We start from the raw sequence: 12,759 nt of genomic DNA on the forward strand, positions 1-12,759 counted from the left end.
TTTGAGGGGGGGAGGCCAGACTAGAGGCTCCCTTCATACTCAACTGTTCTATGATTCTGTGTTTATGTCCATCTTATTTAAGTAGTCCCTAACTTTCTATTAAATCCACACTGTGCTTGTGTAAGTACATTTTGCATTGCAAAGCAGATTGTCCAGTTCCCGAATAGAGCAGTCTAACACTTCATAATCTGTGCAATACGATATGCCTGTTTTAAATTTATGAAGCTGTAAACCAATTTCCTGTACACCTCTTTTTTCATTCCTATTTATCCTCCTTTTAAAATGACTGCACTGCCTTGCTCTCTTTCTCTTGTCCTTGTCTTGTAAGATGGAAAAAGAGATTGGCGGGGTGGGGGGGGAAGGAGAGGAGGAAAAAAAAAAAACACAACAAAAAACCAGCAGCTCATAGAAAAAAATGATACTTGGGGAGAATCCAAGATCAACAGACCAGCAAGCCCACTCATTGTTCTTTATCGTTTTGGCTCTCTTCCAGCCCCTCTAGGTTTCTCTCTCTTTCCAAACTGCTTTCTGCATTCTCACATATGTTATAGAAAGTACGATGATTTCAGAGAACTGCTTTAATTTTATAACAGCTTGATCTGCAAAAGAAGTTGTCCAGCTTTTAAAGGAGGAGATGAGGGGAGCTTGTTGCTCTGGCTCTCCTTAACGTATGTGTGTAAACTTGATTATTCTTAGCAGAAGATCCATATGTATATAGTATCACTGAAGGAGAATGGATGCCTTTTGCATATAATTAGTGGGCATAATTATCTGTAAAACTGTTTGGTTTTGGATTGCTCTGGCAGTACAATAAATATTTCAAATCCAGCACACATCAGACCTGCCAACATCTTTACAGTGAGAAGCACAACAGTTCAGCTTTGCATTTTGTCACAAAAATGATCCATTTTTCTAATGCAGCAGAAAGACAGGAGGGTGATGGTATTAGAAGGCATTGATGAGAATGATTCTTAGCTGTATTTTGAATAGATTCTTTCCAAATGTAATAAATTTTGAAAATTACTGATAGGATCTGCAGAGTTACTAGAATACTTCAACCCTTCTGATCTATGGGGCTATAGGTTGGAAACAAGTTCATAACTTAAGAGCTTAAGCCATAAAAGCTTAATTGATGTAATCGTTATTGGAATATTCTCCAAGTTTAAAACAAAAAGGCCAAACTCTATCTTTGACACTACAGCTATCCAAGCATCTACCATCACCCCCTTGCGCAGCACTACTTGCTGTGTATCCGGTAGAAACAAGAAGCTACATAGTTTGGCACAGACCGTGCTCTGCCAGGGCTTCCTTTCACGCCTCTGGATGTGGAATGAATGTACAAGGACATGTTCAAGGGGAAGCTGCAGTCAGTCTGCAACTACTCAGGTCCACTAGTCAAGCTGGAGTGATAGGGACATCACAGGAAACATTAGCACAGTTGTGAGAACAGCATGAGAGCATCCTCATCCCATTTAGAGGGAGCCTGAAAAGGACTGGCTCTTGCTCCTGCTGCTTTACCTGCTCCTGAGCGATTCCTACAGAATTTCCAGAATTACAGTCTGGTTTCACAGAAATCACATTTCGGAGCTGGAAAAAGGCCTGGGCATCACAGGCTTACACCTGAGTGTCTCTCATTATCAAAGAACTGTAAGCAACCAATGAATGCAGGTCAGGACCTCCGGGTGAACTGGGTACCATTTCATACATGTTTTTTTTTTCCTTACAAAATGTGAGAGTGACGGCAAATTCGGTGGTGATGGGATGGGGGTGGGGGGAGCAGCCTTACAGTAATGTTGCCTGGGATCAGGCTCTGAGAGAATGCAAACATATACTATGGCGTGAATATATAGAATAATGGATTTTTCAAGACTAACTGTTCTTTTCCTTTCTGCTTTCATAGTTAAGCTGAGGGAAACTGGTGATTCAAACAAAAACTGCATAATCCAAGAGATTACTTAAGTGTTTAAAGATAGATGGAAATGTGTACATTCAAAAATATTTGAAAAATCTGAATGTTCAAACTTTTCTGGATATTGTACTTCAAATTATTAAACATTTTTTTTTCTTCTTATTGGTAACATTTTTCACACATGTAAATGTGAGAGATAAGCCCTGGTTGTTCTTAATGTGTTGCAAGTGAAGAGGGAAGGTTGTTAGCAAACCCTGATTGTGGTCTACAAATCCAGCACTGTATTCCAGGGACTATGAACAGGGGAAAAAAAAAAAATCATACTGAGACTGAGACAGGCTGATTTAGACCAGCTCCAAGCAGAGACAAACCAACTCAGCTGAGTGTATCACTACACCAGCTAAATAAATAGGTAATGTTTAAAGCTCCTGTACATCCCAGCTAACCCCATGCTTACTCTTTTAGGAGTTTTCCATCTGTAGATGCAAGAAGCTTTCATAGAGACATGTATTTAAATTCTCAGTTTGACTCCTACTTTTCATTGCTTTTACTGCATTCCTAATAACAACAACAATCAGATAAAGTTGCTCATTTGACTTTCAGAGTCAGTGCTCAGTAGGGCTGGAAATGTGCAGGTTTTGGATGCAGTCTGCCTTTCAATGCCAGAAAGTGCCTGTCACCCTTATCAATTAAGTATGACATTTACTCACTTCATTGGTTCTAACCATGCCCACCATGATCTCTGTGGCGTATAAATATTGCCATTTACAGATGGGTGAAGAACAGATTTACAGTTTTAAGACTTATATCAGTTGCAGTTGCTCAGCAAAAATTCTGGCTTTGGGGGTGTGTGTATTTTGGGGTTGCTTATTTGTTCTGTGAAAAAAAAAGAAAATCTGTCTGCTGACCAGTTCTGGTACACAGTTACAGAGCTGTGCAAGTAAGTCTAGCAAAAATGAGAATCAATTGACCTGACACATTCTACAAGCTCTGGTCAGGTGTTTCTGTGGCAGGTGACTAAAGAAAGTTTCCCCTATTGTGCGTCTTTGTTTCTTACTAATGCTGTGATAATTTGGTTACACAAATGTATAAATTTATATACATACATATATCAAATCCAGTGGAAGGAAGAGGTATTTGTAAAAGTAAACTAACAATATGTTGTCTTGCTCGTTAGCCAAGTGGATCATAATTTGCCATGCCTTTGAATGGTGTGAATTACAAAGAGGCCACCATGTGCTTGGAATTCTGCTGGCAGATCGGTAGCTAAAGTAAAAGAGAAAATAAAATGTGAAACAAGTAGCTCGAGGGACTTTCAAAAGGGAGGGATTTGTAAAGCCTGATTGCTAGTACAGATAGCTACATGTGATAAGCCTAGTTTTATGTCTCTATTTACATATTAATTGTAATTCATCTATGGCATAATTAAAGAGGCTCAATATAGGGTTTTATCCAAACATCAGTTGCATCAACAATAAGCTGGAGACTTTTGAGGATTGGCACTGGGTTCACTTAAAATGCTGTGATGGCACTGATTGCTTGGGTTTTGTGACAGGTAACTTTCTTGTTTAAGGACTTTTGCTACACCTTTTCAGAGATTCATTTACAGAGATTTATTAAATGGAAATGCCAATTTAAATGAGCACAAAATGAACAACCTAGAATACCACATTATTATTACTATTTGTACTACTTCTGCAATTACTATCAAGCAAACGTAACGCCACAAATATGTCTCCTGAAGAGCTAGATGTGTAAAAGAAGACAAGCATATAATGGAAGGAAAGGGTGGCAAAGAGAGACAGACCATAACTCATAAAAGCTGTTAGGTATATGTTTTATTTCAGGCATGTAAGTAATTTCATTGGCTTCAGTCAGATTTCTGGAGTAGATCCACAGAGCAAAACTATATAAATACTGTTTCTTACCCAGTCATTAATAGTCACGGAAGAAATGACTAAGATTTGAAGGAGAACAAAAGGAAACTATGTAAGCAGGACACCAGAGAAGGCAAAAAAGGCATTTAAGGGAAAGGCGAATGGCATGGTCAGTGGGGCAGACAATGTGATATGAGTCAGGCAGAAAGGGCATGCTGAGACACCAAAGAGGACAAAAAAGGATTGACCTCTACTTTAGCAACATCATGCAAATTACAAATGATAGCAATTGTGTCCATGATACAAGGAACCTGTCAGAACCTGACGGTTCTGATCCCACACACGTTTGCACATGCCCATGCCCTTTTACATTTCATATGGAATTTATTCTGGCTATTTCTAATTTCTTAAAAAAATCATGGGTCTGTTCTTAGCCAAATCTCAAACCTCTTTCTGTAGTCCATCTGCTTCAGACATTTATGAATAGAACAGAATAGACTAGAACAGAACAGAACAGAATAGAAGAATGATCAGTCTGTGATCTATGATGTTTATCTTAGCAATAGATGAAGACATCTTTTCTTTCGATGGATTTAAGAGGCTACTATGGTTTATGATAGTCAGTATGAATTCCCTTAATTAGTATTCCAAAAAGACATTTAGAATCAGTTCCACACACAAAATCAAACCTGAATGCTCTGGGGAGGGGTAAGCTTAGCAGAAGTAGAGTATCCATGAGTTACTATGGCCTTTTCCCATTCTCAACTCACTCCATGTTTCAGGAATATAATCTGGGATACTACACTTCAGACTTTTTTTTTCCTCCTGCTCTCATGTCATTATCTTTCTCTAGATGTACACAGTTGGATGTCTTTCTTGGTCCTTTAGTCAATGAGACATTAAGTGTTTCTAAACATTAGTCTCTTTCTCACACTCACACACTGTTGCACACTAATCATCCAAATTTTGTTGTCAGTTCCTGGTTCAGCAGTAATAAATATATAAATTAGAAATTCTGTTATTATTTACAAAATCAGCAATATGTATACAAGAGTCTGTGTGTATGAACAGATGGACGCATGTTATATCCAGAGGTGGTATAAATTCAAAGCTTCCATATCTGTGGTTTTTGGTTTTGGGGGTTTTTTTTTTAGCAAAAAAATTGAGCTATGTATTATAAAATACTGGTACAGTAACAAAGGTTCAATAATTAATATAAAAAAATCTATTCAGAAGCATACAGTGATTTACATTCAAACCCTGATTATTTAAAAATTAATAGAAAATATTAACATGTTAATAATTGAAATCACAGGAATGTATAATGAGATTGCATAGTACAGTATATTAACCATTATCTGCAGCTTGATAGGAAAATGTTTAACCTCAGAATAAATAGGATGTGCATTCTGTAAGCCCCTAAGGCTTTGTGACTATTAAGCCAATGTGATCCTTGAAAACACATACATGTGTACATCTTGTGGAATCAGAAGTACAACATGTACTCTCACGGCATTTTTCTTTGTCTGAGAATAGTCCTTTTATTGGTAAATCTGGAAGGGAAAAATGAAAGCACTGAAGAGTGACTTCACTACAAAAGAATGCAATAAAATTAGCACTACACGAATGTCATTTTTCTGAATTTTTCATTGCTTCATGTACTGTTTCCTTTATCTTTCAAGAAATTTTGGTGTATCAGCTCAGCAAGCTGGCAGCAGAAACAACATAATGACTTTTTTTGGTCAAGTGGTTTATGACTTCACACCTATACTGAGAGTTTTAACCTCCATCCCTATTTATATTTGTCCTCTATTTCTTCAATTCAAATGTCCTTTCAGAGAAGATTGGTTTCATGCAGAGGGAAGACAAAAATCAGAACCCTTACCTCACATGCAATAAATTCATCATATTTATTCGTGTCCAATACTGGTGAGTTAGAGAAAAAAATCTCAGATTCTAGTACCTAACATTTAATTCATATTCTTCTTAGAGCTAAAACTATAAAAAGGAGCTGAGGGGAAGAAGGGGATGCTTTTTTTTTTTTTTTTTTCCCTTCCAGTCTGTATGTTATTCAGAGCTACAAACATTGAAATATTCATATTAGAAAGGTTACTAAATTGCTGTGGCCCAGAATCATGAGAAAATGTCTGACAGCATGATGATAAAGGATCTGTTGCGACGGTGCAGCAGACAATTGGTGCTACTAGTGTTTAAACAGGGAATCTAGTAAAAAAAAAAAGTAACCCACTTTCTTAGGTATAGACACTGTCCAGTCATGGACACGATGGGTTTGGAGCTTCCGTTTATTGCTGCAAACTGAAATGAGGGGAGGTGGATTGCAGCAAAGCCTTCTGAACAATTGGTAAAGATGCATAAATTACTGTGAAATGCAAGTCAAAAGAAATTGGCATTCAGGAAGGCCAGACAGCACAGACAGTGCATTATCCCTTTAACCACATAACTGACTCAGACACAACTGCTTGATCAATCTGGAGGCAGATGCTATAGCTAGAAAACTATTTTAACAGCTTGGCATCTGGGTGCTGTGATTTCTCAAAGAAAGAGGACTGGTGCAATCCGATGAGGTGAACTGCAGCCTGCTGTGGACTTCAGGTTATAATTAGATATACTATATTCATAGGAAAAAGCAGGTAAAGGAACAAATGTGATTAGAAAATGCAACTTACGTTTTTCAATTGCAAATAAGTTGCGCGGCATAGAAAGTTAATAGTGTAGTGAGTTTTGCCCATTAACCCCCTAGTAGAAGTTTTAATAGAAAGCCCTGACTCACCCAAGAATTTCTCAAGCATGTGAGCTCAAAGAAGTCCTACAGCCAAAGGCAGCACTCCTGTGCCTTGTTGAAACAGAGACTGTAACTGTACCTCACATTAAGAATATTAAGTAATAATAATAATGCCATGTTATCTGGCTTATTTTAATAACGTGATCTCATCTTTCCCATGCATAGCAATGTCTGCACATGCTTTTCAAGTTCTGAGCAAGCTACATAGGGGAAAATACAGGGCAAAGTTGGTGTATAGACCACAAGTGATATAAATCCTTTATGGGTTCAGTACGGATTTATTCTTGTTGAAGGTCTGACCCTGTTATGAAAGATTTACATGGAGAAGTAAGTCAAGTATAATCATTTTCAATGATTTGAAATTCCACAGCCTACGTAAAATACTTGTTTATTGCTTTGTGGATGTTTATGTGAGAAAATAATAGATTTTTTCCTGAAATATTAATGTGGAACAATAGAAAGGGGTGAAAATATACCTGTTTCATGCTGTTATATGTTAAAATTAAATGCTGCATAAAATGCCAGAGTCTTTTGTCAGTGCTGGAAACAAAATACCTCTGCCCTTTATTCCCCCCAGCTCCCATCTCAACAGCACAGTGGGTTTTGGAGTAATATAAGGCCACTGTTGTATGCAGCTCAGTATCTTGCCTTCTGAAAGGACCAAGGAATTCTTGGTGTTGCAGAGAATCTGATTCCTCCTACATGTGAATCCCTCTTAATTTCTGATAAACATTGCTAAAATTACCATACTCTTCTAAATTATGTTGACTGCTGTATTTCTCTGTTGTGCCAAACTCATTTTTCTGCTTTTAGATGAAAGCAGACTAGATTTTGCTGTCATTAGACATCAGTGGCATTACTTAAGACTTAGAGACTTTTCTTTCATCCTGTTACACCTAATGTGTTTCAGTGTGTATGTGACCAGAGGAAAAACACCACAAGCTGAAGCTGTTTAAAGAACCTGCCAGTGTAAGAAAAAAGTAACTGATGTTCTTCAGTCCCTGCACTTCAGTAAAAGTGGAATGCTGTTAAATCATAAAATGGCTGAGCTGGGCCATTTAGTTTACTAAAGGTGCATATTCTCCTTTCCCTTTCCTCTGTCAATTGACTAAAGCTACCTACTAGTTGTAAGTACTTTTTCCTGTTAGTGGCCTCTGGACTTTCTCTTTTCAATGTTTTTTATTTGTTGAGGCGGTTTTCCTGAAAGTCAGGGAGCGTAAGGAGGCATGCTCTCCTCTCATTTGCATCCTCACTGTCTGAGGATATATACTTCCTAGAACCCCTATTCCATCAAAAAAAGGAATCATTAGCCTAAAAGGGTTTCAAATAAACCCTTAAAGTAACAGGGTAAAAATAAGCCAGTTAGAGGTCGCAATGTAAGGAAAAAAACATTTTAGTATAAAGGAAAAGTACAATAGCCCCTGCACCTACATGAAGGATCAAGCAGTCATATGAGATGGCTGGAAACCCCCAGAAGGATGTGGGGGAAGAGGGAGAGAGATGTGTACCCCTCCCTACTTAGGGTAGTTGAATGTGGAAACAAGATGCTGCATGGGTAACTGAAGGCAGGTACTAAAGGTTCTCTGTACTTAGCTATATGCTAACCAAAGTGAGGACTGAAGATAACTGGATGTGTGTGACTGTAGTTAATCTGATACAATCAGATCAGAGATATAGCTGAAGTATTTCCAAATGGCACAGCACAAGCACAAGGACATTGGAGTCTTAAAAAGCCAGACATTCCAGGAATTCAAACTTAAAGACAATTGACTGGAATCAGCTATTATGCAGGAAGACTATGGTGGAGAAGTAAATGATATTTAAAGGGCAGGTGGTAAAGAAGTATCACTAAAGTGGAATCTGAATTCCAGTAATAAACCTGAAACTAGTGTGATTATTAATAATCAGAAAAATAAGAAAGAACAGGTATACAAACAACTGGAAAGATAGATTGATGGCTATGTGATTTTTTGTAAGTTAAATCATGTAGAAAAAATTATTAGGGAGAATAGCATCACATAGCCAAGCTGCATCATACATCCATAGCAAGACTAAAAGAGTTGTATAAAACATTTGCACACAGTAGGACAACACGATGGGAAAAAAGGTCAAGGAAAATTAGTCATGATTCTATAATACAAAGGGCTAAGTTTTATTGTAAGAGATGGTCTTGAAATTGAAACCTAGATTACATCGCTACCTGAACTTTAAAGCAAAGATTGTTGTTCAGGTTTTTAGGACAGGGACTGTCATTACAAACACGCACAGGCATGACAATGATGCCTTTTTTTTTTTTTTTTCTTTACTGAATACAGAAGGCTAAATAAATTAAATGCCAACTCAGATCTAATTCTGAATTTTGCAAGAAAGCAAAAATAGGGGATGTAATGATCCAAATGGTGGTGGTCAAAACTGGGGTCCAAATGCTGCTGCATTTATTTACTGGTAAGTTAATAACAGAATAGGGGTTGGTGTACACCAGTCAATTTATATATACTTGTATTTTCAAAAACCACAAAACTGGCCTACCCATTTAATTGCACTGTTTTAATTAAAACCAGCATATAAACATGTACTCCTTTGCAAATCCCTATAAAAACACCCTCAGATTTAATTGCTTATCTTATATCAGATTATTGCCAGGTTTTGATAAGTTGGTATAGATGGATCTAGTAGCATTTACAGAGAGATTATAGTGATTCAGTTAATGCAGCAAAGCCAGTGTATGCTTAAACACTTATATGTGTATTCATCAATGTATGTGTGTATATATCAATGTGTAGTGACCTTACTGTATGAGACACTTCATAGTGTTAGTTATGATTTTACTATGAAATACTCCCTGTCATAATTTTTCAGTGTTTAGAAATCTTTTGTTTGATAAAAACAGCCAAAAAAGAGACAAATATTTTTTGTCAAAAATTCACTGTGGTCTTCTATTAGCTATCAAATAATTTTGATTGTCAACCATTTCACCATGTTTCTAAATTAGAAAAAGAAACATTAAAATATTCTTTAGCATTTTCCTTGTTTTTTTTTCTTTCAAGCAGAACTTAACACCAGGTTTTCAAGGCAAAGATGGCTCACATTTGAAAGAATTGCTATTCCAAATGTTTCAGATAGGAACATGACCACCTTTCAGTCTTGTGATTCAGAATCTTTGATTTTTTTCCCATCTCATTGTTTCAATTATATTGAATTATGGACGTAATGTCCTTAATGCAGATATGCTCCAAGTATCTTGATCCTCCACCCCTTCTCATCTGGAAAATGACTAGTAATTATAAGAAGCTGTGGGCTTAGTTTTAGTCCCTTACCTTGATCCATGAAGACCTGAATTATGGAAAATTCCAAACCTTGGTGCTCCAAAAATTAACTTTTTCTCAAGTGCCTACATCAAAATTACAGAAACTGAAGGATCCATGGGAATTAGTTACTTCTGAAATGGCAGCCTTCCTCTTGTGTCTGAAAAACTGTATTTCTACTGATAATCACAGACATTAGCCAACCAGCACATATGCCAGCAATAACAGTTCAGTATTAATGAAGTGTCTTTTTTTCTGCTGGTAATGAAAATCATTCTTGGCATTAAAACTCTGCCTTACATTGTGAAAGTAAATAGAAGACGAACAGAAATGGCATTTATTCATTAAAATTGCAAAATAGCAATTAAATCTTCTCCTCCTCTCTTTCTGAATAATCCATTCCAAAGTATCTAAGTAACAGGTAGTGGGAAACAGTTATGGGTAAGGCTGATCAGATGATAACAACTCCATTTTGTGTCAGCCTCTGAGTTTTTGAAACTTGCTTATATTTGAGCGTGGTCATTTTCAAAAACCAAACCCCTTCAAACAACTCCATACTGAAGAAAAATCTGGAGAAGGCAGGAAGTCACACCACGGATGGATTGAAGGCTCTGCATCTTGGCAGCCAAATTGGGACCCCACAGCATTCGACCCAAGTTTAAATGGTTATTCTGTCAGAGAGGAAGGGGCTTTTCATCTCAGGCATTACAAATCAAGACAAATACTGAGCTAGTGATCTGCCCACCTAGACAACGGATCTCTGTTCCAAACCCAAACTATTCCTCAACAGAAATTTTAAAGAAACCGGGAGGTCTCCAGGAAACATTTCAACCAGTCAGAAGTCAGCATGCGCTCTGAGCAACCGGGGGCTGATAAAGTAGAATAGTTTGCCAACAGTCCTCATCCACCTAATGTTTAATGTTACTGTAACACTTCAGCTAGAAGTGCTTGTCAATGGGAGTTAAGTATCATCATCCTCATAACACAATACAGAACATAAGTGCAAAAAAGTAAAGGCATTTTTGAGATCACTCAGCTCCTATAAAGCTCTGCCAGGACACAGACTCGTTGGAGTGAATGTTTCATTAGCAACATCTGTTCTTTTTGACATGCTATTTTCTACAGTTCCTTCCACTTTTCTCATAGTGACATGGATCTGGCACAGCCACTTTGGTCTGCACTTTAAACCTTCCCTGTACTAAGGAATGTCTTTTTTATTCCCTAATAGATGTTCAGATGGTAAAAGGTGCATACAGGACAACAGCAACAAATTGGTTCCCGTAAGAAACTGCCGGTATCCTGCAGTGATTCTGTCTGAGCTGGATGAATTAAAAAGCCCAATGTGATATTCCTCTGTCTCTTCCCCCACCATCATTTGCTATCATTCCATATGTTCCATTCTCTTCAGAAAAGGTAAATGTCAGCCTAAAATGATTAAGAATTTATCTCCTTTCTGGGAAAGACAGGCGCACCTGAAGAAGTTGAGGAGCTCACAATGTGGCAAGGATTATTTATCTCATTATTCATGTATCAAATATACAACAGGTTAAAGCAAAGGCTTGAATGACAGATCACAGGTGAAGAGTTAAGTGGGATACTAACAGAATTAAATGTATTACCTATTTATACAAAGTCAGCTTCCAGTGCAGTTGCATGGGCAACAACATTAAAAAACACCCAAGCAAACAGCAGAACTGAAGGATATTACTGTTGCCCAGTAAATCATTATAAGCTACACTAGTCATAACATCCCGAAGTCTTTCTGCCATGTGATATTTTACCTGAATAATAACTCCGAGATTGGTTTAATAGTTTATTTCTGAAACACTAATTTAATTAAAATTCTAGGAGCTCTACTGCAGTAATGCAGTGTGGATTTATACCTACATTCTGCCTGGGGTCTCAGTGAAATTGCATCAGACTTACCATGTGTGGCAATCTAAATCTACAAATTTAAATGCTGGATAAGGAATACTGAAGCTACTTGCCTCACCAATTTTTCATCACATCAATCCAAATATTGCATGATAGCATCAGCCTTTTGAAATGGGAGATCTGAAAACTTCAATTTTGTCTTTTAAACAAGAAATTTGTTAAGAGCCACTGCTCCTCAGATAATGCTTTGATTTTGATTTCTTCCTTTCGTTTCTTTTTCTAGTTAAATAAATTTTACTGAGAAATTCCCAGTCAGGGATAGACCAATGACTGCTGCCTCTAATGTCCATTTTCTCAGTGTTGAAGCATACCGAATAGCACTGCAGATGTGTATTGAAGGTATATGAAGTCAGGGAATTAGCAGTTTCAATGAAGAGCACTGCAACAACAGAGAAAGCCATTATAATGCTTAAATGGGAGCCGGGGCACTGTTTTTCTAAAGACACAGATGCATGCTGAACATAGAATTCAGAAGACATGCCTATGAGCAGCTACCTGAAAACCCTGACTTTGTGTCGTATTTATTAGTGGGTGTTAAATGATGGTAAGGCAAGGAAGAGCTATCTTTGCCTTTCTTGGCACCCATAAAGGCTCAGCAGCAGCACTCATCTGTATTAATGGCCAATACAAAACCTACTGAATTACCCAGAGCCTTGGGATCAGGCCCTGGTATTAAAAGTGCTTTATATTTTTGAAATCACTAGTTAATAAATAAGGGGCCAGCAGATGCTACAAGAAAACAAAGCAGTATAGTTCCTGGGATTTATTGACCAATAAAACTTGTTGTTATTGTGAACTGCAAATGGTTTCCTCTGTGCAGCTCTTTACATCAGTTTTTAACAGCTCCTATAGAGAAGAAATCCTTTTTCATTACATTATTAGTGTACCTGGGCCCAGATAAATGGACAGAGAAATGTGGTACAATCAGGG

Source organism: Aquila chrysaetos, chromosome 9 (assembly GCF_900496995.4).
Source record: "Aquila chrysaetos chrysaetos chromosome 9, bAquChr1.4, whole genome shotgun sequence".
In the NCBI taxonomy this organism is placed as follows: domain Eukaryota; kingdom Metazoa; phylum Chordata; class Aves; order Accipitriformes; family Accipitridae; genus Aquila; species Aquila chrysaetos.